This window comes from Taudactylus pleione, unplaced genomic scaffold (genome assembly GCF_031769625.1).
Source record: "Taudactylus pleione unplaced genomic scaffold, aTauple2 ptg000156l, whole genome shotgun sequence".
Taxonomy (NCBI): Eukaryota; Metazoa; Chordata; class Amphibia; order Anura; family Myobatrachidae; genus Taudactylus; species Taudactylus pleione.
The window spans coordinates 17722281-17745094 of NW_028284558.1; positions in this window are offsets into that span (position 1 = coordinate 17722281).

Genomic DNA, 22814 nt, shown 5'->3' on the forward strand with positions numbered 1-22814 from the left:
TCGTCGATACCTGCAGTCCACAGGCTATTACATATACCCCTTTCTCCCCACTTGCAAGAGTTAATCTCACTCCCCTGTTTAATCACCTGCCCCTGCCTCACTGACTATACATTCCTGCCCCTCACTGTGCACCTTGCTGGTCATTGTATGTTTCTCCTGGATGTTTTCTACTATGTTCCAGCCATTCTTACAGTAGTTAATGTTCCTGTGCCTTGAATTTCCTGATAACCAGTGCTGTTTTCATGTGTCTTAGGGCTGGACTGATTCCCTCTTTTCCAGCATACAGCCTGTCTGCATTTCCCAGAGTTAAGTTACCTCTGTCTATGTTTATAATCTGCTGTGCGTGGGACTTTCTGCCTAATTCACCTGCTATCCAGTTAAACCCAAAGTTTCCATCTACACTGAAGTTTGTTTTGTTTTTATATATAAAAGAAGAAATGTGTTGTGGTGCGCTCTGGGGCATTTATATAATTGTATATGTCCTCAATGGAATGAAACCTTGTTATAGTTTATTGTTCTCAACAATGTATAGTCCAGACTGGTCTGTAGAGAGGGTGTTCTTATAAAAACCGTTCAGATAAGGTGTTAGGATTGTCTCTCCATGTCATCCATAATTTGTAATTGACAATTGTAAATCGCAAAGAAGGCAGTAGGATGGGTGTTATATAAAAATGATGATGAAGGTTATGGTTCTTGTCTACACCTCTTCCTCCTCCTCTTCACCTCAAATATAATGTGATATAACACAGTATCAGGAACTTGAGAAATACTATTGTGCAGGATAGGTTAAGGAAGCATATACTTACCCAATCTTGCTGTATGCTTCCTGCTGGTTCCTCTCCGTCCCGGTGTTCATAGAGGTGGTGTGGGAGTGATCAATATGCTATGGATGTTATGATAATTAATGGTGAAAAAGTGCGTGGTACAACACTATTTTATTCTTTGAATGGAATAATAGGGACTTCAAGAGTCCTGCAATTAAAAGGGAATTACATGCATAATATAGAAGTCCAAAATAAATTGTCCAGAATTGGATATAGTCCAATGTGCATATGTGGTAAGGGGCGTAGTCCAACGCGTTTCATCCAAGATTGGACTTTTTCAAGGGTGTCTGTCTTCTGAATTGCTCCTTAAATAGATATGATGTCCAATGATTACCTGTGTTCTCTCATCATCCCGACCCGCATCCCGCATGTCCCGCACTTCCGGGTACGTGCTTCCATCTTACTACACATGCTGATGGTCACTGGAGTGCGAATGTTAAAGGCCCAGAGCGCTGTACTACCACCATTTAAATTGGTTTGATTTTACCCTGTATTTTTGTTGCAGTAAAAGAAGTTGCTTCTTTCCTGGTGTAGCAAATCCCCATATAGAAAGTGGATCATTCAAAAATTCATAAAACTAATGCCAATACATTTAAAGCTCTTGTTCCTTGGTTGTTTTGGACTGAATATGGAAGAAGTTCATCCTAAATACCTTCTTTGGGGAGTGCATCTGGGTCTCCAAACCAGATGTTACAGTGACATATTGAAAAGAATCAACATTTTGTTCTTATATTTAGTAGGGATGTGCACTGACCCCTGTGTTTTGGTTTTGGAACTCGATTCATCTTCACGATTTGATTTTGCAGAACCACCCTCAAGTGTTTTGGTTTTGGGTCTGATTATTATTTTTTCTTTTTAAATGAAAAATTATTTTAAAAAATCGTGTAATTTTTGCAATCCAAAACCCAAACTTTGGATTTAAAATCTGATTTCCGAACCGCTGGAAGATCAGAACCGCAACTTGGATTTATCCAGATCTCCTCAGGAGATTAGATCTGTGACTTGGAACTGTTCAGATTCACAAAATTCAGGTGGATTCGGATTTCTGTAGAACCGAACCGCACATCTCTAATTTTTAGGGACATGTGCAAAACTTTGAGAGAAATCACTGCGAAGGGTGATAAGCAGCTGGCAGCCTCCAAGAGTTTTATATAGTGGAAGAAACCATGTCTACAAAACTACAGAATAATGATATGTGGCCCAAGTCACACTAATACAAATTGTAGTGTTATTGAACCTCTGTATGAAACAATCCAACTTTGTTCTAATAATTCTGAGACACATCAGTGCTATTCTTGTGCACTACCTAAGAATGTAAGATGTGTAAACAAAAATAGAAAATCACTATTATTTTGGACCCATAATTTGCTCTGTCACTAATATAGCACAGGGGTTTTTCCTTTCTCATCTCTATCCCCCTATTCTTTCCATCTATTCCTCCTGACTCCATTTTTCCTTCTGTATCCCCCTATTACTCCCATCTCTCCCTATTCATCCTGTCCCCGTGGTCTTCCTTCTATTCATTGTTTTCCCTTATTACTATTCTTCTCCCCATCCCTCCCATCCCCCTCTATCTCACTTTTATCTCGTTTTGATGCAATGCTGCTCCGGCCACTAATATATATGCCCATTACTATGCACCCATAACCTGTACCTATTGTCAAAACTGGATTATTGGCTGAGACAAGATCAGTTTAAAATTGAATCACAGCGACACCATCTTGCGACTGACCGCAAGACACCATTTTGCAAAATGGCCGCCTAAGTGCCATTTTAGATAAACTCACACTTTAGTACATGTGGCGATAATACTATTAGCATCATGCGAATGCATCTGTGACCATCGCCATGGGTTAAGGCGATTCACCAAAAGCCCATTTCATTACTTTACGTATTATAAAGGATATATATTTCAGAAATGGCTTTACAGTATGCCAAAATTGCATTAGAGCAAGTGGCCAGGTGACAACTGGCTTGTGTAGATAAGCTTCCTGGAAAGTGTTTGCCCTCACTACAGGTGGTCTGGCTTGAATACACACCTTACATTAGCAAGCTTCCTGCAATTACATTATTTCAAAGATTAGAGTGTCATCTTAGGTCTGTCTCTTGTAGCTGGGTTATTTGCATTTCACACAAGAGACTGGAAGAATAAAGAGTTTTTCTTTTGAAGCCTGGGACAGGTGGGGGGGACTGCTCACAGAGTGGGCATGTGGAACTATCTGGCTCAGCGTGTCACACTGCTAAAATGTTCATTCAGTGAAAGTTAACTGCACCCTTCCTCATACACACATTAATATGTCTTTATACCAAACCCCGAATACTCACACATTACATATTCACACATAAGGTTTAATAAGCTTTAAAGTATATGATTTAAGTTGGTTCAGTTAGTTTAAATGCTGTGAAATAAAGATATTTGATAACTAAGGTTCTATACATGTTAAGACAGCAGTGTTTGGGTTCGTACTGATGCATACTCTTTCAACAGAATTCCGGTACTATCGGTGTGGAGATCGCATCATGCATTCCCAACTTATGGACCGCAGAGACTACAAGCAACAAAATGTATATTTTAGGAACAGCTGTTAGGATGTAGCATGGGGGCGGGGAGGGGAAAGACCCTCAGCTGTTAGAGGCAGGGAGAGTCTATTTGAACCAGCCTGTTAAATGCACTGTAACATATGCTTCTCCCCTGGTAACCAAAGACATCAGCAACAAACTTCTTTATCGTCCGGTCTATTCTGGGGGGGTATAAATATGTGTGCTCAAATGCTGGGATTTTAGTCTTCTTGCTGAATGCTGAATGACGACGGGGTTTCTTGCTGATGCCTATCACCGGGTCCGGAAGCACTGCGTATGTATACTGTACTTGGGTCTGTATAATTCCTTTGCATCTAATTGTGTCTGGATCAATAGCGTGTAACTGACTGTACTTTTACTTGAATAATACTTGTGCTTTGGAACCACAGATTCCAGGTCTAAGTCTTTATTTACTGTATGACTGCGTACGCAAATTAGTGTCATCCTTAGAAGGTATTCAGGATATTAGATGATACAGGCAGGGGTATATAAAGGTTAATTTTAATATTAACACTATATACCCACCTGTTACTATGTACTCTTCCTCTGTACCTATTTAATCCCTAATTACTATGTACCCTTTCCGTTACCTACATACTCCTCTGTAACTATGGACACCCAGCCCCTATATTATTGGGTCGTAACATCTCTGCCTAATAGCTCCCAGGTGCTGTGGAACCACAAGTCCAAGAACACCCAGTCAGCCTTTTTGCTGGAACTTGTAGCAACATGGCAATATACTAGTGTATAATATTACCAGTCATGTGGCAGTGCAAGTTTTCACCATATGGGTCTTCTCCTCAAATGACCCCCTGGACCTTGGCACAGACAGCCTTGAGCAACAGCAGTCAGACCTCACCTCCCAGACACTGGTGCTGTGAACGCCAGACACTTTTTTGTTTTGCATAATTGTTAGATGCCTGAAAAAAGAGTGCATTTAATGAACAGACCACTAACACATTACAAAGGAAAAATACATATATATGTGTGAAATGTACCTTCAAGAAAAAAAAGTAAATTAATCTGATTTTTTGTGTGTATGACTAAGGACAGAACATCTATTGTATTCACTTGTGAAACTGTTACACATGGACATGCTTGAGATTAAGTGGGTGTGACTAGTATAGAGGTGGCCATTGATCATTGATAGTTAACAGCCATCGATGGTCGACCACCGATGGTAGATGGTTTTACCATTGATGGCAGAGATCCAATGGCTCTCTGCTGTTGATTATACAGAGCAGTGACATGCGGTGAGGTAAATGGCTGAGGAGGCACTAGCTAGTATCAGAGCCAGATTTACTCATACTGTACATATATGAACACTAGGGTTCATGTGGGCATATACAAAAGTGAAGCAATATATAGTGCTGTAAATTTGGTGAGTTATGATCAGGAATGTGTGGAATAGGTAGACAGGAGAGTCAGTGCCACTTTTTACTCCAGAGTTTTGACTATAAACTGATTAGAATAATACAAAGAAGATATTTATAATATTTTCTTTACATTTTTCTTATAATTTTTATAGTCAAGACTGTGGAGTATATCGAAGTATGACAGGAAAGGCTCTGCCTCACCTGCTTCACCTCACTGTACATCACTGGTACAGATCCACCAATGGTATTTTTTTTTTCTACTTGGTGTTGAGACACGGAGCCTAGCCTAAACCCGTGAAGCCCCATCTCCACCTCTGATTGGCCCGCTGCCCGGTATGTTAGAGCATGATGACCATCAGTCAGTTAAACCATCAATGGTTCCCCTGTTGATGGTTTCATACCATCAAAGTTAAACACCAATGGTACCATTGGAGCAGGGGCGGAACTAGCGGCACAGGAGCCTATAGCCGCCGCTGCACTGCCGCTAGTGTCCATGTGCCCAAGTGTAAGGCAGACCACAGTGAGAGCGGTCTGCCCTACACAGTTTACAAACTCACAGCCACCAGCGGTGGCTGTGTGTTTGTAATAGCAGCCAATGAGAGTCAGGCAGACTCTCACTGGCTGCTGCGTCATCTACAGAGGGAGCCAACTGGAGCTCATTCATGAGCTCCGCCTTCTGGCTCCCTTGGCAGCGGATGATGGTGATGGGATAGACATCATGACGTCTCTAACATCCCATGGTGCAGATCGAGAGTGGGCCTGGCGGAGCGGACAGCGGCAGTCATCGGAAGGAGCGGGAACAGGTAAATTGCATTTTTTGTGTGTGTCTGTTTGTGTGTAAGCGGAGCTCAGCATATGGGGGGTGCTACTGGGTGCACTATATGGGGACAGTGGCCACATCTTTGCGGCACTGTATATGGGGGGGGCAGCTACTGGGGATACTATATGGGGAGGGTGGCCACCTCTTTGTGGCACTGTATATGGGGAGGCGCTACTAGGGGCACTGTCTAGGGGGGCAGCTACTGGGGGCACTGTATGGGAGGACTACTACTGGGGGCAATGTATAAGAGGACTACTACTGGGGGCACTGCATAGGGGGATTTCTACTGGGGCCACTGCATGGGACTACTACTGGGGGCAATGCATAGGGGGATTACTATGGGGGGCACACAATAGAGGGATTACTACTGGGACAATGCATAGGGTATTACTACTGGGGCAATGCTTAGGGGATTACTACTGGGGCAATGCATATAGGGAATTACTACTGGGGGCAATGCATAGGGGGGATTACTACTGGGGCCACTGCGTGGGCCTACTACTGAGGGCAATGCATAGGGGGTTTTACTGCTGGGGCCACTGCATGGGACTACTACTGGGGGCAATGCATAGGGTTGCATAGGGTGGATTACTACTGGGGGCACTACATAGGGGGGGACTACTACTGAGGAACTGCATAGGGACTACTACTGAGGCACTGCATGCCCTTCTGCTCCGCAGGAGGTTTCTGTCCTCCCTGAGCTTGCCTTAGGGCACCTGCGTTACGGTTCGACAGGTGTACCACCCCAGTCAACTCCCCACCTGCTACTACTGGGGGCACTGCATAGGGGGGACTACTACTGGGGGCACTGCATATGGGGGACTACTTCTGGGGGCACTGCATAGGGGGACCACTACTGGGGCACTGGATAAGGTGACCACTACTGAGGGCACTGCATAGGGGGGCCCAAAGCATATTATTGCACCTGGGCCCACCACTCTCTAGTTCCGCCACTGCATCTCAGGTGACCATCGATGATTAATCCACCAATAGCCATCCCTAGACTAGGACAACCTGTAGCATTGGTGTTTTATGTTAGTGCTTTTATTGTTCTTCTGTCAAACATGAAGTTCACATGCTCTTGATTGATCTCATGAAATATTGCAGTCTCAAACAACTTTAGTTTTTGAAATATAGACTTTGGATTATTATTTCTACTGTATTATGCAAAATGTGTTAAAGAAAATTGTTATCTCAATCTTGATACACGTAAGATATACAGGTTGAGTCTCCCATATCCAAATATTCCGAAATACGGAATATTCCGAAATACGGAATATTTTCAGCATGAGTGAGATAATGAAACCTTTGATTTTTGATGGTTTAATGTACATAAACTTTGTCTAAGGCACAAATTATTAAAAAGATTGTATAAAATAACCTTCAGGCTGTGTGTGTAAGGTGTATATGAAACATAAATGAATTTCATGTATGTACACAAACTTTTTTTGATGCACAAAATTATAAAAAATATTGTCTAAAATGACCTGCAGGCTGTGTGAATAAGGTGTATATAACACATAAATGCATTCTGTGTGTATATTTGGGTCCCATTTCCAATACATTTCATTATAATATACAATTATTCCAAAATACGGAATATTCCGATATCCAAAATACCCCTGGTCCCAAGCATTTTGGATATGGGAGACTCAACCTGTAATATGTTATGAAATACAGATTTGTTCTATTGAAGTTTTAGAGACCTATGACATATTGCACAGCTCATGCTGGTTGACTTAATAATTTATATGACGTATCAGTCAATTTAAAATTAACTTCTCATAATCTCTTCACCTTTTACCTTTTGAATAATTTTATTTTTTTATCTTTTAAGAAATATTCAAGAGATAAGGGTTGTTAAAGAACGATGGGCTGAGCTTGAAAAGAGAACTAATGACTCAGGTGGAGCAATTGGTTCCTAGTGTCAAACTGAAGCACATTAAATCTGTACTTTTTGTGTAAAACAAGTTGTGCCATATATATTCACTGACAAAGCTAAGTGCAAAAAACTCAAATAACTGAACCATTATTCATGAGTGTGCTTAATAAAAAATGACACCAATATCCTATTAATATTAGTAATTCTTAGAGAACTGCTAGGATAAATATTGGTTCAGCTCACGAAATGGCTACCTGCATTGTGTATATATTGGATGAGTGCTCTTTACTGTAGTAGATGCAATACCTAGCAGTTATTCACAAGAGTTAATGGAATTTAAAAACATAATAAATTCTCAACTTGTGACCACATCACTAAGCAACCAACAATTTGTCGCCTGTCTGTAATAATAGATTAAAGTAGGAAACTAGCTGACATCTGGAAATGCTATTATACTTCAAGGTTGGCAGTGAATCCTTTGACAATGGAGCCATCAGGCAGATTTTCACTCTTGTCTGTCAAATCCAAGTTCATTAGCAAGCATGGTCACTTACAGGTTCACATAGGCTAAAACCTTAGACCACTGAGCTTGAAAATGAGACTGAAGGATCCTGGCAAGCAACCAAGACAATTGAGATGTTACCTTAGGCCCCAAAGTGTAACAATGCCCTTAGTAGCATATAATTGGGTTGGAGAGATTATCTCACAATGTGTTACTCATGTAATAATAAGTTCTATATTATTTAACTAACCATATTAGAAAGTGATGGTAGTTTGACAAGACCCCAGTTGTACTTTTCTGCACCAAGAATTAAATAATTAACATTAAATCTTAATGGGCCTATCCATTAGCAGATCTTTCTCTATGATGAAAGACAAAAGATTTATCCCTTGAAAATTCCTGGGGCTGCGGTGACAGATATCTGTCATGTACATGACAGATTTTTACGAACTACGAAAGATATTGCATGACATCATTCAGGGAGTGGATTTTTTTATGTTTCTATTAATTTTCATTAAAAATATCGTTCGTCATTCGTCGTTTACCGCTTATAAACTGACAGATATTTCTAATATCTGTCAGCAATTTGCGATAATTGACCAACATGTTGGAGAGACGAAAGACACAATTTGTCGACCATGGGAGTGCGCATCTGTCATCGTTCAGGGCCTATCCATGACAGATAATTGAACGACTATAGTTTATGGTATAGTAGTCCACACAAGAATTATATTTATGCATCAGGTATTAAATCTTATGCCTCCCCAGGAAACTGTGCGGTTGGCTAAAAGAGGTAACTTGCAAAGCTTATAAAAAACATTCTTGTAACTATGATTTAAACAATTTATTGTTGGTTTACATGAATGCAAAATAGGAATATTATATACAAAGGTAATTATTTTTATATAGACCCTTATAAAAAAAAAACAAGAATATTTCCAAGCCTGACAGACATTGGGCTACATTTCTGAAGTGCAAAATAAATGAGGCACAGTGAAAAATCTTTCTGCCATGGTGCCTTACACACCTATAGTGGATTTGCCCCTGAGTGCCTAAATTCCAACCACAGCACATGGGTTAAGGCCCCCATACATCAGAGATTGATTGCAGCAATCGTGCAATTTGCAATCGATTGTGTATAAAAATCTTTCCCTTTTTCAATTGATTGTGGCAATTCTGCAATCGATTGTGTTTAAAAATCTTTCCCTTTTTCAATCGATTGAAAATTGCACGATTGCTGCAATCAATCTCTGATGTATGGGGGCCTTTAGTTTAAAGTGTGCTCCAGTTGATGAAAGGAGTTGGGCAAATTGAGGATGTTCTTTGCGAGGTACAGAGTAGCCACACAGATACCCCTTTTTTTTGCAGAAATGTACAAAAACAAGATTAAAGCACTAAATAAAGGGGTACAGAATGTGATTATTTATGGGGACTATTTGTTGCATGGAAGCCGCACAACCATTTCCACTCTGCATTATGTGATAAGATACTGTACTATGGTATTTTATAATTTCAGTGAAAAAAGTTTGTTAGTAGAAAAACTGTTTTGTTTCATGAAGGAGCTGGGGATTGAACTGTTAATGTGACATTTAAGCATCTGCACAGTGCTTCTCTTCAGATTCTCCCAACTTCCAGCACATCCTCATAGTGGAGAACAGATGTGCTGCCTGGTATGCTCTGGTAGTATATTCAAGGCGTTTTGCACAGTGCGTCCAAATAAGTTTCACTCTAACATACTGCATTATCATCATGCCATTCATGAAATTTGCCAATTTTGGATACTGGCAAGAACAGCTATTTTTTTAATTACTGTAGAACAATAATCTGGCACTTCAATAAACAAAATAAATAGAAACATGTTTCAAGTACAAAATAACTTAACCTGAAGGTAATAGAGAAATTTCAGCTTCTTATCTAGAACATCTTTTGTTTCATTGGTTCAAGAAACTTAATCTTTGACACATCTATATAATAAGTGTGCAAGTTTGTGTATCTGTCTGTTTGTCCTTTATGCATGGCCAGAGTTTTGCACCTAGCTCTACCAAATGTGGCATGGTGGTGTAGTTTGACCAGTATTAGGTTTTTGGCTATGTTTAAAGTTCGTCAGGGCCATAGAGGTCTACATGTTGCCCACTAAATAGGCCGTGGAGTCTCTGATTTGAAACTTTTGTTTAAGCAAGTTCACTCAGGATGTCTTCCAGTGCCTAGAACTGCACTGGTCTGATATATACCAGTGGGTGGCAATCAGAGCTCCAACAGAAGAGCAGTGAGTCGGAGGATCAGCTGTCATACTGCCATTGCACTGACAGTTAGATATTTCCTCCAAGCACATTTTCATATGCCATTGTCTCCAATGTTCGTCTGCAGAGATTTATTCTTGCCAATAATTTCTGTTCTGCACTGATTTCTATTCTGCAGTGATTTGGGAAGCTATACTGATTTATGACCTGTAAGTCACTCTTCTCCTAATATACTCCATTCCAATGAGTCATAGAATATGCCTGTCTGCACTGTCATGTACTCCTTAATTGCATTGTTATCCAGGTGTGAATGACTTCTGTGTTCTTTGTCAAAGTTTTCCCCCTTTATTATACCACATTCAAACTAAGAGCCAAATTTATTAACAAACCTTACTACCAGTATCACAGAAATACAAACAACTATGCCAGATGCCGGCTATAGCATTTTGCACGGTTGTCTTCCGGTTCTGTGTGTGGAGATCATTCTCATGGTGTGTTCCAGTACCTTCTATCTAGTGTTTATCTTTACAGCCTTAGCAATACTGTAGTTCTGAGTGGACTCTCAGTTACCAGCCTTACAGCAGTCTCAGCCGCACTGCTGCGTCTGAGTGGACTTTTCGTTACCAACTTCACAGCAGTCTCAGTCGCTGCTGCGTCAGATTGGACTTTTGTTCCTTCATCCTGGCTGTCACAGCCACATCACGGCCGTTGGCTGCATCCCAGCCAAGTGCATACCAGTTCTCAAGGCTGCAACTTGGCCACAATCCAGCCAAGTACACATCAGCCCTCAAGGTTGCAACTGAGCCTCAAGGCCGCATCCCAACCAAGTGCATACCAGCCATCAAGGCTGCAACTTGGCCACAAGACCACATCCCAGCCAAGTACACATCAGCCCTCAAGGCTGCAAATCAGCCTGAAGGCCGCATCCCAGCCAAGTACATACCAGCCCTCAAGGATGCAACTTGATAACAATGCCGCTCCTCAACCAAGTATATATCAACCTCAAGGCTATAATTATCATTTCCTCACATCTCAAACCTTGTACACATCAGCACTCGAGGCTACCACTTGGCCATAGGTCATCTCCTACCTTGCTATTTTTCTGACCTTTTTGTCTACTGCAGGCCTTTAGGCTACCTTCTTACCCAGTCTTCTTCAAGCTCCTTGGTTTTCCTCTTTTCTGATTAATTAAATCATTCATACACAGTGAATCTGCCCAGGGATTCAAAACAGCACTTTAGTAAATATACCCCTAAGTCTACATGTGTCAGCTTTAAAACAGGGGAATCAGTTCACCAAAATAAAACTAAGGCTGAAGAACAAACTGTGTGTTCACAATCTTCACAAATCCTTGAAGAGAGTCTAAGGGGTAATTTTACTAATCTCAGTGCCCTACTCGTGTTTGTATATTTTTAAACACAGGTTGGAACAATCAGAATCGAGAGTTTTTTAATAATAATATCCGGGAATTTACCAAGCTCCCATGTTTGTCAGGATTGTGTTTCCCGATAGTGTATGTGATCGTTCCTACCCGTGTTTAATGCCCATGCTTCCCCCAACTTTTAGGAACAAGCACTGGGCTCTGAGAGCCAGTTCTGGTTTTAAAAACAGGGTAAAAAATGGTGTGGGATACCCCATATTTTTAAAACCAGCACTGGACTCAAACCTACAGTAGCTGGGGTGTAATGCCTCAACCACATATATCACATATCCGAAATACAGTATATATTATAGTTTAAAAAGTTCACATTGAACAAAGGGCCTGATTCAGACCCTGGTCGATGTTTGCCCACTGGGCATGCGCACGACGGAGCCGGCTCCATTGTGTGCATGTGCGAGACCCGGCTAGTGACGGGTGCTCCGTCGCTCTGGGTCTCGCACCAAAGGGGGCGAGCTGTCGATGGTGATTGACAGCTCGCCCCGTTTGGTAGGCAGGCAGGGGGGGCGGCTGGCCAAACGGAGGCGTTCCCGAAGGAATGCCTGCCGTTTGGGGGCGGCCCCACTGCCATTACCAGTGATGTCAGTGGGAAAGCTTCCGGCTCTATTAGAGCCGGAAGCTCTCTGGGGCTTGCGGCCATGAGACCCTACCACAAGGGTCTCATCGCAAGCCCAATGGTCGCGATGGTCTTGACCATCGCAACCATCAACCTGGCCGCTCGCAAAAGCTGTGGGTGGTCACCCACATCTATGCGAGCGGCCGGGAGGCTGCACAAAAAAAAAAAAAAACACCCTGATTCAGAGCGAGCGCTCGTTCAGAGCGTCCGGCTCTGAATCAGGCCCAAAGTCCATATAATACAGGAGGATGGCTTATTTGAATATTAACCCATCACAAACAACACAGCAATATGTATACATTATTAAACCAGCATAATGCCGTTTTTATGCAGCAAATCTCAGTACATGTATTTATATACACATTATTAAACCAGCATGATGCCATTTTTATGCAGCAAATCGGCATCATGCTGTTTAATAATGTCTATGTCAAATAAGCCATCCTCATGTATTATATGGACTTTGGGCCTGATTCAGAGCCGGATGCTATTTGCGCTCGCTCGTTCTGAAAAAAGGGGTGGCTATTCAAATGAACCGTTCGCTCTTTGCGGTCTGTTCACGCCTCTAGGTCTGAACGAGCGTACTAAACATGCAGTCGTTTTTTGGAAAACTATGCCCCCTGGCTGCTCGCATCCTACGTCATGTCCGCTATTTATTAGATTAATCGAGTACATCGACCAGCGTCTGAACTGCTCGCTATTCTTGTGGTTGGTTTTTCCTACCGCAATCTTGCGAGCAGTTCTGACTATAAAATAACCCAGTGACGTGGTCAATGATGCTGCTGTATTAATTATGCACACCCATAAAACGCCCGTTTTGACCTTTAAGCACGCCTGCGTTCGGATCTCCACTCCCCGTTTTCAAGCACCTTCCCCTGTTACCTCCTGTCACTCAAAATAGCAGGCATTCGCTATTTAGCAAACAAACGATTTTCGGCCGCACTGACTGGTTCGCGCATGCGTATTACGATCCGTACGCATGCGCAGTTGTGTAAACATCGCTCGGAACGAACGAGCGTCCGCTTATGAGCGGCTCTGAATCAGGCCCTTTGTTCAATGTGAATTTATTTATGTATTATACATATTTCGGATATGTGATTTTTTTAAAGCACTATGTATAATTTTGTATATGTTCTATAACATTTTTGGAAACTAAATGGATAGTATTAATATGTCTACTTTATGGCAACATGCCCACATTTATCTCTATACTTATTTGTGTTTTCTATATCAGTTGGATGCGAGGTACTGTAGTTAATTAAGACACACAGGTGTTTGATGTAATGCTATCTGGATTTGGTATATAAGGTGAATGGATTTCCCTTTTGTCATATCCCTCTGAAGAAATCCCATATGGGAAGAAACACGTTAGGGTAACTGGACATTATCTCCACGGCACTGCTGCTACAACATAGTGCTGGACTCAGTCTCCACAAAGGCGCTTTACCCGGCATCATTTGCTTGTCTTTAACCCACTCACTTACAGTATACGGGACAGACTGCAGGCTGTGACTCGCCATGAGCAGTACATGCTAATTGGCAGCGGGCTGCCGTCCGCTGCCGTCCGCACTGGGAGACTAAGAGCTGGGGATCTGCCAAGCCGCTGTATTGGGATCACTCTGCTGTGGACTTCAGTTCACTGGCCACCTGCTGCCGGCTCCCTATGCTGATGATTACACAGAGTTAAGTGGCAGTCTATGCTAGCTGCCGCATTGAGGAGGTTGCTCGACCAGCAGCAGACTACAAATACCAGCAAGTGACTGTGCTTATAATATCGCTGGTCAGCTATATCAGCTATTAATATAATATGCAGTGGTGTCACAAGGGGGGTGCGGCCTGCACCGGGTGTCACCCTTCAAGGGGATGACACCAAAGAGCAGCGCACACACACCCGCGGGCCGCACCCCATCCGCACTCCCTTCCCCGGCACCACCGCACCCCCCGCCGCAGCTGCCTGGAGTCACTCTCACCACGGCCGGCGTCCAGTGCCACACACAGATACAGAGCATAGAGAATCTCTCTCTATGCCTGTGTGTTACTCTGTATGCGGGCCGCGGTGATGTCACATGCATGCGGCATGCCAGAGGGAGGAGAAGAAGGCGATGCGCACCCAGAAATCGTGAAGAGAAGTAAGTAGTATTGCACAGGGGAGGGGGCACAGCATAAGGGGCGTTACTGCAGGTACTGTATGGGGGCACAGTATAAGGGCACTACTGTCTGGGGGCCCTACTGGGGGTACTGTATGGGGGCACAGTATAAGGGCACTACTGTGGGGGCACTGCATAGGGGCACTACGGGGGGTACTGTATGGGGGCACTGCATAAGAGGAGCTCCTGGGGCTGGGCATTGTATAAGGGTCACTATTGGGTCATTGCATAAGAGCACTTCTGGGGGTACTGTATAAGGGCACTACAGGGGACACTGCATAAGGGGAGCTCCTGGGAGTATTGTAAAAGGGGCACTGCATAAAAGCTCTACTGGGGGTACAGTATAAGAGCACTACTGGGGGCACTGTAAAAGAGGAGCTCCTTGGGGTATTGAATAAGGAACACTACTGGGGGCACTGTATAAGGAGCACAGTGTAAGCGGCTTTAATACAGGAGGCACTGCATAAAGGGCTATAATACAGGGGGCATTACATAAAGGGGTGTAATACAAGTGGCAGTGCATAAAGGGGCACTACTAAAGGGGGAACTGCATAATGGGCACAGCGACAGGGGGCAAGTCTCAATCCAGTCTCATCTCGATCAAGTATGACAAGATGAGGGAGTCACAGCTAGAGATCTACAGATGTGACTGACAGAATAGGTTGCAGAGATAAGACTATTTAAAAAATCCAAATTATGATTAAGTTTCAGACTGACTCCGAATGAGGACCTATGTCATGCTCCGAACACTTAAACCTCTTTCCTACCTCTCCGGTGCATGTCCAGGCTAGCGCTGAAGTCCGCTCATGCTGCACATCGCTCCCGACTGGCGCTGAGGTCTACTTGCGCTGCCCTGTCCACTCAGTGTCCTGTCATTGAGCATGGAGATGGCTCTCTGCAGTTCCTTGCTCACAGTGTGTCTCCCCAGCATGATGGGATACAAACTGCATGCCAGAGTTCCCTCCAGAACAACTGTATGGGCATAGCCATGTTAGACTCTGTCGTCTGATGCTCTTTCTCAACTCAGAGCGCTTCTCCCAGACTAATTGATTGCAGCATCCAGCCCCTGGGGATCCACCCATAAAAATTTCCCTGACTGGCCCTCATTGCCAGTACAATGTCACTTCTTACTGAAGTTACATCTCTGTGCTGAGCTCCCAGGTAGTCTGTATTTCAATGGTCCCAGTCTAATATATCTAGTTCCAGAAGTCTGGTAAACAAGTCTCCACTACCATCTTGCGCTTCAGTCTGGTTTTACCACTGAGACTTGTCTTTACTGCCTCCATCGGTACCAGCCGATACCTCCAATCATTAGTCACATCCGATACCTCCAATTATTGGTCTCATGCAATACCTTCAAACATCGGTCTCAATCAATACCTCCAATCATTAGTTCCATCCGATATCTCCAATCATCAATCTCATTCAATACCTTCAAGCATCGGTCTCATTCAATACCTCCAAACATCAGTCTCATTCAATATCTCCAATAATCGTTCTCATCCAATAACTCCAGTCATCGATTCCAGATGTCATCTCCAAAACATCGGTCCCATCTGATACATTCACCATTGTTCCCAATCTAATTCAGAAATCCAATTCATCATCATCATTGATCTCAAACCATGCTAGGATCTCAACTCCTCATCATTGGTCTCAAACCGATTCAAAACTTCAAAGCATCTTCATCAGTCTCCAACTGATTCAGAACTCCATTTCATCACTACTGATCCAGCTCTTCAGTTACCGGTCATTGCTTTCCTACTCAACAATCCAGTATCATTGGTCCCAACCCGATTCTGCTCATCTATACCGTATCATTATCTCCACTGCTCATTACTACTCGTTATTAATAAAGACATTGCATTCCTGTCCATGCCTTCGGGCCCATCATCCTCTACAGCTCCTGTTACTCCTCACCTCATACATGAGGAAGTCTTGGCTCAAGCCTCCCAACTTTATCCACAGAACAAAATAAATAACCATGCTTAAAATTGTATCCAATAAAGAACAAATTTATATGTATATAATCTATGGTAAAAAAAGTACATTCGTCTAGGTGTGAAAGTACAGTATAAGAAAGTACAGTATAAGAAATAATATTTCTAGTAATGAATAGCAACCCTAAAATGGATCATTAGAAAACAGATTAACAGTTAATCTGTTTTCTATGGATACTTTTTAGGATTGCTATTTATTACTAGAAATAATGTTTCCTTTCTTATACTGTATGCTTGATTCAATGTGTGTTATTTCTTGTACATGTCCATTACTGTGATTATTTGAGCCTTTATGAATAGATACTGAATATTAAATGATTACATACTGTATATTTTTTTTATTTCACACCTAGACCATATGTACGTTTTTACCATAGACTGTATACGTATACATTTGTTCTACATTGAATACAAGTTTAAGCGCGGCTATTTCTTTTGTTCTTTGGCTATACATTGGGTTGCAACCATTTAACTGCTGCTAAAATGTATCCTATTTTTATATAAATCACAACTATTGCTTATATTTTCTATATTTATCTATATTTATTTTTGTTCTGTTTCAAGTGCCAGGGCTATATATATTTCTATCTTTACCAACTTCATCCATGCCTCCCAAGTCTCCACTTCAGCCTCCCACGCCTGTTCCGACCAACTCCAATCTCACACATGACACCCTATGTATCAGCATTCTTTCCTGCTAACAGGGCTGTCTATTGGTTTATTTGTAATCAATGTGCAAAACCACAATACAAAACTCTTTTGTTCTTGCTAAATTTTGATTGGACAAATGAACACACCTAACCTTGCAAAGAACATGCAAAAGTTAGATTGCATTTATTACTTGCAGGAGGGCACATAGACATTTTCTTCCAGCATGATTTTTGGTATCTTTGAAATGATGAACATTGTCTACAAATTTGAAATTGATGTTTTTACTATTTTTCTACTTGAAGCTTTTTAGGATTATCAACAAACTTGCAAAACTAGTTCCCAATCAAATTTACATTGTTATCAAAAATCAAATGGACTTCGATAGAAATAGGTCAGCACTCAGCAGCATGCAATGAATAACTTTCAACACTTTTTCTGATAGGTAGATACATTATGGCATTTAAGTACAGTTAAAGCATTAATTTCATTTTAATTATTTAGTTACCCTTGATAATTCAGTTTCTTGAAAATTCGTAATATGGTTTGTGCATCAAAAAGTTCTTGCCATATATACAAACAATACAATTAAAAAAGGACAAATACAGTAACTGCAATTGTAATAAAGCATAAACTGTTGGCTGGAGTAATACAAAATAGCACATCTAATTCAGATGTACATAAAATTTTATTCCTCTGTGAAGTGCAGTGTTTGGTACTTTTCACACGTAGGGCAGATATGCCATTAAAATTTAATTAATCAACAAAAAAGTATTGTCTAAAATTAAAGTTATAAAGATTAATTAAAAACAGCATTATGATATTAAATTCAATGTAGCGGATGCATAATATTTAAATAGCTTTTTGCAATGGGGAATTAAATTAATGTTTACATAAAAGGAAGTACTGAATGTTTAGTTAACTGTAACTTTCATATTTTTATACAGGGATGGTTTAAGAAATTACCAAGCACCATAGAAAAGTCCTGAAGACCCTCCCCAATCCCCTCTCTAATACCAGAAAAACAGTTCACTGACTCCAGCCATGTTAATATCGCTATTATTGTTTGTAAATGTTTATTTTCTTTTAATTTCCTTTATTGAAGTGTCTAGTTCCCACTTGAATTTATATTGTTATCCCAGGGCCATACAGTTACACTCCTCCAGTTCTAGTCCCCGCCCTTTCTTCAGCCAACTTGTAGCCATAACTATTGTCTGCCTATGTGACTGTCTGCAGTAACAGTATTGAGCGCTGCCATAGCTTTAGTCACAGATTACAATTCATTGTTTTGACCCTAGGCTTTACCACTTTTTTATTTTATTTTCATTTAATTTATTTTTGCTGTACTTTGAGAAAAGCTTGAATCGCCTTTTGCCTCTGCCCCACAGGTTAGTAATTTATTCTTACATAAAAAGGAACTGTTCACCTAAAATATAAGTTGGTCTAGCCTTTATAATGACTTAGGCCCTATCAGGGCCGGACTGGCCATCGGGCAGTTCTGGCACATGCCAGAAGGGCCGATGGTCAGATGGGCTAGTCCAGGAAGTACCACAAGGGGGGTCTTGGTGGCTGCAGTGAGGCAACATGTCACAGTCTGGTTTAATGTGTGGCCAGACCAACCTTCCTGCCAGGCCTGGAAGTGAGAGTGACCCCTGGTGGAGAGGCTCAGTCCCGTAGATTCTGCACTGCAGCTCCTTGACTATTAGATGGGTAGAGCTTATGTCCCCTTCGGAACCCTGGCTGATGTCCTTCCGGTGCCCCCATCTGTTTAACAATTTAGGTATGTAATGTGCAGATTCCCTCCAGCTTAGCCGGACATGCTGCTCTCGGCTTCCCTCCCCTCTGGCTCTGCAGACTGCGCAGAGCTGGATTACCACAAACTGGCAGTATTTCTCTTGCTCTTGTGAGAGAAATACTGCCAGTTGCGCATTCTGCAGAGCCGGGGGGAGGGCAGCGACTTACATCGTCTCTCTGATCTGTCCCTCTCGCCTGCTCAATTGACCGTTCAGCCACTGCGGAGCTACAGTATAGGTCTCGTGGGATGCTTCACCAACATCTCACAAGACTTGGTTTCAATCAGCACTGCAACCTTCCCTCCCCGAATACCTCCCCCTTGCAGCCCAAATGTGTCTGTTTCCTTACCTTCACTAAACCCCACCTTCCCCCTGCAACTAGAAGCCCTCCTCCCCCTGCAGTGCAGAACAAAATAATCCCCACTACAGGCTGACACTCACTTTCCCCCTGCAGCCAGAAGCCCCCTCCCACCTGTAGGGCAGCTGTAATCCCCGTTCATACAGATACTCACCTTCCCCTGCAGTGCAGCATGATTCCTCCCCACCTTCCCCTGCACCCAGAAGCCTCCCCCCCTCTGCTGTGCAGCACAAAATAATCTCCCACTGCAGGCTGACACCCACTTTCCCCCTGCAGCCAGCCGCCTTCCTCCCACCTGTAGAGCAGATTGTAAGCCCCTTCCCCTGGCAATCTGAATCCCCCTTCCCCCTGCAGCTAAAAGCCTCCCTTCCTGTTCCCTTTACAATACAGCCCGATTACCCCCTCCTTGCCCCTGCAGACAGAACCCGCCTTCCTCCTGAAGTGCAACCCTAATCCCCTTTCATACAGATTCACACCTTCCCCTGAAGTGCGGCCTGATTTCCCCCCTTCTCCCTGCAGACATAAACGCACCTTCTCCAGCACCAAGAAGCCCCCCTCCCCTCTGCTGTGTAGCACAAAATAATCCCCACTGCAGACTGACACCCACTTTCCCCCTGCAGCCAGACACCCCCTCCCGCCTGTAGTGCAGCTTGTACCCACCTTCCCCATGCAAAATAAAACACCCCTTCTCCCTGCAGCTAGAAGCCTCCCTTCCCTCTACACTACAGCCCGATCCCCCTTCACCCTGCAGCTAGAAGCCTCCCTTCGCTTTACAATACAGTCCGATCCCCCCCTCCTTCCCCCTACAGACAGAAACCTACTTTCCTCCTGAAGTGCAGCCCTAATCCCCCCTGCAGACATATACTAAACCTTACCCTGAAATGCAGCCTGATCCCCCCTCCCTTTCCCCTTCAGACATAAACTTACCTTCCCCTGCAGTGCAGCTCAAATCCTCCCTTTCCCCTGAAGACAGAAACCCACCTTCCCCTGCACCCATAAGCCCCCTTCCCCCCTGCAGTTCGAAATCCCTCTTCTAGCTGCAGCCTGAATACCCCCTGCTGCCTACACTATAAAGAATTAAGAACAGTGAAGACAATGATGAAACAGCTACACCCCAGTCTCCATGGATACATGGGTAGGTCCAACTTCCAAATTATGTTCTGTCTCTCTCTCTCTCTCTCTCTCTCTCTCTATATATATATATATATATATATAAATACATGTGTGCATATATATATATATATATATATATATAGTTATAGTGTGTGTGTATGTATATATATATATATATATATATATATTGTGATAGGATCACTGGTAAAGTGGTCTGTGGCAGGTACATTTGTCCCAGATTCCTGTCTTTTGTGTTTTAAACCCCCAGGAGAAAGTCTGCAGTGTAGCAGGCTTGAGTTTCGGCTTTTTGAAAAGCCGGTTTGGGACCTGGGGGTTGTGGGTGAGAGGAGAGGGAGGGCTCCACCCACGGCCACTCCAGGTTTTGGTTCTCGCAGCCTGGTAACAGGATTGTTAGTTTTCCACCTGAGAGTGGCCAATATAAGCCTAGTTTGTTTAGGGCTGATTGTCTCACCTGGGAGAGCAGGCAGGGAGTTTGCTCAGAGACATTTGGAAACCTAACCGTGAGTGTTGTGCTGTGCTTTTGTTGCTGGCGAGGGCATTAGGCCCTGCCAGGTTCTGGTAGTGAGGGAACTACCTGTGAAGTTAGTGCCCCGACAGGGCTAGGATTTATATTTATGTTTTCTTTATGTTTCTGACATTGTACAATAAAGACTGGCGCCGACCAGCTTGTACTTGCATCCAGACTGGTGTGCTGCTTCCCTGCTGCTGTGTGTGTGTGTAAGGAAGGAGTCCCCTACCCAGGAGAGGGACCTCCTAATCTGACTGTGTCACAATATGGTGGAGAATGCGGGCACCCACACACACTGAAGTTGCAGCAAGAGGAAAACTTTCTGTTTAAAAATTAAAGGGACAGACACTCAATTTGTGAGTGTGGAAATAACGCTGTGTCCTTGGAGTCCCATAGAGGAGGCGTCAGCCAATGCTTAGAGAGGCAAGGTTCAGCTTCCAACCTACACCCCAGGACAAAATGGAGGACATCATTAAAGCCTTGCTCCAAGCTACAGCAGCTCAGCAGGAGACAAACAAACTTCAGCAGGAATCTACCAGGGCTCAGCAGGAAGCTACAGCAGCTCAGCAGGAATCTACCAGGGCTCAACAGGAATCCACCAGGGTGCAACTGTTGGCCTTGGAGACAGCCGAGAGGCAACAACAGGTCGCCATCGAGGAAACCTGCCAGGCCTTAGCGGAAAACAGCCAGGCCATAAGAGAGGTGGTACAGCACCTGGTCACCCGGCCCACATATGTTACTACTGGTCCTCCCACCACCACTCACTCCGTACGAGCCAGTCACTTCCTCCAAAAGATGACTTCGGGTGATGATGTGGAGGCCTATCTCGCCGCATTTGAAAGAACGGCCGAAAGGGAGAGTTGGCCCAAGGAGCAGTGGGCAAGTCTGGTGGCACCTTTTTTTGTCTGGGAAGCCACAAAAAGCATATTTCGACTTATGCCTGGCTGATGCCAAGGACTATAAAAAACTAAAACAGGAGATCCTAACTCGCTTGGGAGTCACCACCTTTGTTCGTGCCCAACGGGTCCACCGCTGCGAGTTCCATAAGGACAAGCCTCCACGTTCACAGATGCATGACCTCATCCATCTGTCCTCAAAATGGCTACAGCCCGAGACGCTGATGGGACCACAGATCGTGGAAAGGGTCGTGATGGACCGGTACCTGCGATCATTACCTGTGACTCTGCGCAAGTGGGTGAGCCATGCAGACCCTAAGTCCGCGGACCAGTTGGTCGAGCTGGTGGAGAGGTACGTGGCGGCTGAGGAGCTGATGAGTATGCCCCACCGAGCCCCGATGGCGCACCGGCGAACTCCCACAGACACTGGTAAGACTGTTCCAGGGGAGAAGGGTGCTGGGCGGTGGAATGTACCTAAGGCTGAGGGTGTAGAACCTGGAGACAGGCCTGCCAGGCCGGGAAGGTTCTTACCTCATAAACGACTAGACATTAATATGACTCAGTGTTTCCGATGTGGTGGCTTCGGCCATATTGCCGCTAATTGTTCACTTACAACTGAACCTATGCAATGTGATACTGCTCATGTCTACCGCAGGGGGTCTTTCTTTGCACAGATAGCCTGTACGGCCGACCGGCAGGCTGAGACTGATAAGCACATGTGTGTACTCACTGTAGATGGCAACCGAGTAGAGGCACTGTTAGACTCTGGTAGCTTGGTGACACTTATAAAAGCTGAGCTGGTGAACCCCTTGAGGCATACAGGGAAAACTGTTGGTGTGACCTGCATACATGGGGATACTCGATATTATGTTACGGCCGAGGTGAACATCGAGACACCATGTGGCTCTGTTATAGTTTCTGTGGGTTTAGTGCATGGTCTGGTGTACGATGCAATATTGGGGAGAGACTTTGCTCACTTCTGGAAGTTGTGGGAAAGCCATTTTGTTCCAGAGGTGAACAACCCTGATCCATTTGAGAAGGTTGTCGATGTA